We start from the raw sequence: 6,000 nt of genomic DNA, 5'->3' as shown, positions 1-6,000 counted from the left end.
TTATATCTCTGGCAGGAAACAAAGGGTGTTATTAGGAAAGAGACATGTATCAAGCTATCAGGCATCATCCAACTGGGAACTAATTACATGTGGGGTCCCACAAGGTTCCATTTTGGGGCCCTTACTTTTTCTTGTGTATATCAATGACCTTTCATCAGTAACATTACCAGATGCCAAGTTTGTTTTGTTTGCTGATGATACAAACATTGCAATAAATAGCAAATCAAGTGTAGTCTTAGAAAGATCAGCCAATAAAATATTTGTAGACATTAATCACTGGTTCCTAGCCAATTCTTTGTCACTAAACTTTGAAAAAACACACTACATGCAGTTCAGAACTTGTAAGGGGTGTCCCAAGAGTATATGTCTAACATATGATGACAAGAAGATAGAAGAAGTGGACGGTGTTAAATTCTTGGGATTACAGCTTGATAATAAATTCAACTGGGAGGAGCACACCACAGAACTGCTGAAGCGTCTTAACAAATCTCTGTTTGCAATGCGAATTTTGTCAGACATAGGGGATATAAAAATGAAAAAGCTGGCATACTATGCTTACTTTCATTCCATAATGTCATATGGGATTATTTTCTGGGGTAATTCATCAAGCCAAGCTAAAGTTTTCCGGGCACAAAAACGTGCAGTAAGAATTATATGTGGTGTGAACTCAAGAACATCCTGCAGAAGCCTGTTTAGGGAACTAGGGATACTAACTACAGCTTCCCAATATATTTATTCCTTAATGAAATTTGTCATTAAAAATATATCACTTTTTCAAACCAACAGCTCAATTCATGGAATCAATACTAGAAATAAGAATAATCTTCACAAGGATTTAAAGTCACTTAGTCTTGTACAAAAAGGTGTGCATTATTCAGGAACACACATTTTCAATAACTTGCCAGCAGCCATAAAAAGCTTAACAACCAATGAAATTCAGTTTAAGAGAAGCCTAAAGGATTTATTGGTGGCCAACTCCTTCTACTCCATTGATGAATTTCTGAGGAAAACCAACTGATTTGTATATAAGTACAACATAACTTCTGCACAATTTCAGTGCAGTAATGTGTTCACTGAAAATTTGTGTGTGTGTGTGTGTGTGTGTGTGTGTGTGTGTGTAAGTATAATCTAACTTCTGCACCATTTCAGTGCAGTAATGTGTTCATTGTAAATAAGTATTACAGTAGTTGTATTACATGTTTCTTACCTTATAAATAAATATAAAACTTTTTTATTTTAAATTCAGTGCAATAGTATTTGTAAAATGACTCTTAGTGTTCATTAAAAAATGACGATCATTCCACTTGGGACCTGTGGAATGGTACATTAGCTTATTTGTTTTAGTTAAAATATTTGTCATGTATTGTTGTTTTTCTGACATGTTCCACATCCTGGAGGACCTCCTCACTACGGATCAATTGGAATGAAAGTAAATCTAATCTAATCTAATCTAATCAGACAAGGAGTGCCCCAGGACTCTATTTAGGTCCCTCGTTGTTCCTATTATATATTAATGACCTTCCATATGCAGTGTCACTAAGTGCAAATTTTGTCTTATTTGCAGGTGATACAAGTATTGATATAAAAAACAGTACCCGTGATCTCACTGAGCAATCAGCTAATGAAATATTTGTAAGTATCAATGGGTGGTTCACAGCAAATGATTGTCACAGAATTTTGAGAAGACCTAGTACATGCAGTTTAGTACCTCACAAAGAATAACTGACCCTATAAGCATAATGTATTCAAACAATGAAATTAAAGCTGTAGACAGTGTCAAATTTTTAGGGCTACAAATTGACCACAACCTAAATTGGAAAACTCACACTCTACACTTAATGAAACACCTTAGTTCAGCTATATTTGCAGTACACATGGTAGCAGAAATAGGTGATTTAAAAATGAAGAATTTAGTTTATTCAGCCTACTTCCATTCACTGATGAGGTATGGAATCATCTTTGGGGAAACTCTTCTCACAAAGAGAACATTTTCATAATTCAGAAACGAGTATCTGGTGTCAGTACTAGATCATCATGCAGAGACCTCTTTATGAAACTTGCTATTCCAACTACTACTTCTCAGTACATATACCCATTGGTGTCCTTTGTCATTTCCAACATGTCTCTTTTTACACAAAATAGTGCAAAACATGATTATAATACCAGAACCAAAATAAAATCTGTATAAGGACTATAAAAGCTTAACATTAGTACAAAAAGGAGTCAAATTCATGGGTACTTGTATATTCAATAACTTACCAGAGCATATCAAAAGTCTTGGGGGAAAAAACACTTTGACTCTCTCTGTACCCCACTCCTCTCCAAGGGATCCATGGAAAACAATAAATGTAAGTTAATGCCTTGGACTACTAGATCCATCACTTCTGCAACAGCCTCCAAACCTCTCCACATCCTCTCATAGCCAACAAACTCTGTTTCAAATACCTGCTGCATTTACCACACCCTCAGAAATTCCCACAATCATTCAGAATCTGTAACCTAAAGAGACATGAAACACAGTCATGAACCTTTCCTTCAAAAGCTTTGGTTCCAAAGAAGTAGCAGTCTTTTCCAAATGCCTTACCTTTTGCCCATCTCTCAAATTCAATCATGCTGAACTTGTTAAAGACTTTCTCTCCTTCTGCTGGTCCATACTGTGGAAAAACTTGTTTTGTCACCAGCACTACCAATCAGTATCAATCCAAAACTAATACTGAACCCAGCCTAACTCCATTCACTTCTCCATCCAACCATGTTCCACCTCTACACCCCCAAATCCATTCTTGTTAACATTCCAGAATTTCTTAAGCTCAAACTTTATTTCACTGTCTTACACCCAATTATTCAACTGGGAAACTAACCTTACATCTGCAGAAAGAAATGCAACACACCATGTTAAAACTGACTCTGACCTTATAATTGCATGTGCCAGCAAAAACTCCACATATGCGGTTTAGATCTGCAGATATAAACTGGCACAGGGACTCTGCCAGCTGTCAGCTTTGTCCATCTTCAAACTCTGCCACAATGGCTCTATTCCAGAATTCAAGAGGATCTCCACTCCCTCCTCAAATCCCAGAAACTTTCCCCTGAGTCTACCTCTCTCCTCACACTACCATTCCTTGGACTCTCTTCCCCACCAGCTCTCCATAGTTCCTGTTCATTTACCACACAGTGCCCTGCTTGACACTGTTGATGCTACATCCCCAATGCACATGACCTTCCTGCTATTGAGCACTACCTTTCCCAATACATGACTGATTCCAAACATACAACCTTCTTCCTGGGCACCATGACCAACTATATCCTCACCCACAATTCTAAAGGCATCATCTACAAACAAATTCGTGGTACAGCAAAGGGCACCCACATGCACAATCCTATGTGAACTACTCATGGGCCAACTAGAGGAATCCTTGCTAACAATGAATCTATCACCCCTTACTTGTTTCATATTCATTGATGACATCTTTGTGACATAACAGAGGGTGTGAACATCCTATCCACATTCCTCCAGAATTTCAGCCCCTTCTATCACATTCACTTCACTTGGTTCCCCTCAAACCAACAACCCACCTCTCTCAATGTTAACATCACCTTAAGGATGGCAACATCAGTGACACTGTCCATATCAAACCTCCAAACCACCAGAAATACCCCCAGTTTGACAACTGCCACCCTCTCCATACCACGAAGTCCCTTCCATCCAGTTTAGTTGCCAGTGGTTGTCACATCTCTACAAGTATACGAAGGGTCTCACTGAGTTTCTCACAGACTTAATTACCCCCTCAGCCTTGTACAGAAAAAGATCTCTGGTGCCTTATCTCTCCAGTGAAGTACCATCTCTCACATACTCACTGTCTGGCTATGAAGGAGAGCTCCCCTTGTGATTCAGTACCACCCAGGACTGAAGCAAATGAATCATGTTCTCTGACAGCATTTCAACTAATTCTTACTCTGCCCTAGAATGAGGGATAGCCTGTCCACTATCTCCGCCCCAACCCCCCCCCCCCCCCCCTCCACCCGCACAGCAATGGTATTCTGCCGCTCACCAAACCTATGCAATATCCTTGTTCATCCCTACCCCACACCTGTTTTCAACCCCTTGCTTTACGGCTCATAACTGTGCAATAGACCTGGATGCAACACCTATCCCACCACAACCTATTACATTACTCCACTCTGGTCACAGGCATCTCCTGTCTCACCAATTGCAGAGCCACACATGAAATCAGTCTTGTGATCTACAAGATAAGTTACTTTCTACATGAGCATGGCAACCAAAAAACTGGTTCACCCAGTTGCTGAACATGTTGCTCAACACAGTGTGCTTCACTTCAATGACTGCTCCACAGCCTGCACCAGCTGGATCCTTCCTCCAACACCAGCTTTCCTGAAGTGTGGGGAACTATCTCTGCAATATATCCCGTGTTCCCATAATACCCTGGCCTGTATCTCAATTACTCCCTGTCCTCCACCTACCAATCTCTTTTCTTGTTCCCATTCCAGCACTAGGCAGCCTTCTAATCTGTCAATACACCTGCTATTCTTTTTCCCCTTCTCTAATTCTCTCCGTTTTTGTTCCTTTTGCCACCCACTCACCCCACCCTTCCAAAATTCACAACACACCTAGTAGTCTTATTCTGTTCTCACCATATCCCTGCATGCTCCCACAAGTAGCACTACCCCTTGCCCCCTCCCCACCACATGCCTCCTCTTTACTCGCACAGCCCATGCTAGACTGCTGCTCCCATCAGATGCAGTTGTAGTCTGGCCACAACAGCCAGAGATGGTGGTCATTTACATGTGAGTTGTGCTTGTGTGAATGAACATGTGTGTTTCCTAGTTTGGAAGAATGCCTTTTGGTTGGCAGCTTAAATGTATAGCAGACATTTAATTGTGCCTGTCCTTGACTCAACGTCGCCTCTATACATCTATATGGTGAGTAACAATCAATCATTTTCATAATAATGCAGTTTTTTTTTTAAATTTTCACTTTTTTGTGAAGTATAAAAAGATCTCAGATGTTGCTCATTGTGTTCCTCAAAACTATTTATCTTTGAATGGTTGTATCAAATGTTCCCATCCATGGATCTAAAAAAACTAATTTCATGGTAACCCATAAAATAAACTGTTTCAGTTCCTTGACTAATGTAGTAAATGGTAAGTGTAAGGTGCACTGTGTTTATGATGGACAAGCAGACAATTAGTCACTTAAAGCATCAAGAAGAATGTTTTCCTATTTGTGTAGCATTTAATATTTTATATGGATTTGCATAGCAACAAGGGCAAGAGTACACCTGTAGTACCTGATAATCAGTATTTTCATTCTTTGATTTTTACAACAATAAAAGCCAATTTATTTAATTTTCGTGTTATCTGACTGACCTGTTATTATTTTTTGCTGAAGCAGTTGATTCCCACTAAATCATTAAGTGTTATCTCATTTTGTGGTGCTAGGCCAGCCTTCCTGAAAGGTCTAGAGTTGCATCCAGGAAGAGTTACTCATTGCTTGAAGTTACAACATTAAGCAGGTGATGGAGTGTCTCAGAGAGAAATAGCATCTAGGTTAGGAGGGAAGTCCTATTTGATCTCACTACACTTGCTGGGAGGTGGGAGAATATTCTCTGAGCCAAAAAAGTAGTTCTGGCAGCACTGGATACTGCCAGACGTAACCTAAAGTTCATTTCAGCACCAATGATGCCAATCACCTGTGTTGAGAAATCATCATTGGTCCTTTTTCTGAGTCATGGTAGCAATGATGGGCACTTAGTCTCTTCCATGTAGTATAGAAAGCTTCAATTACCATTACATTTATTAAAATATAGATATCAACAGCTAACTTCTGGTGGCTGCTACATTTCTAGTGTTGCAAAAAGTTTGAACATTACAGTTATGGGCTAACTGTAGGGAACCGATGCAATTTCATGTCATGAGAAAGAGTCAATTGGTGACTAGTGGTCTTGGTTGTTAATTGGAATGCAGCAAAGGGAATGAATA

Source organism: Schistocerca serialis, chromosome 1 (assembly GCF_023864345.2).
Source record: "Schistocerca serialis cubense isolate TAMUIC-IGC-003099 chromosome 1, iqSchSeri2.2, whole genome shotgun sequence".
NCBI classification, from domain to species: domain Eukaryota; kingdom Metazoa; phylum Arthropoda; class Insecta; order Orthoptera; family Acrididae; genus Schistocerca; species Schistocerca serialis.
This window is presented reverse-complemented; position numbering follows the sequence as displayed.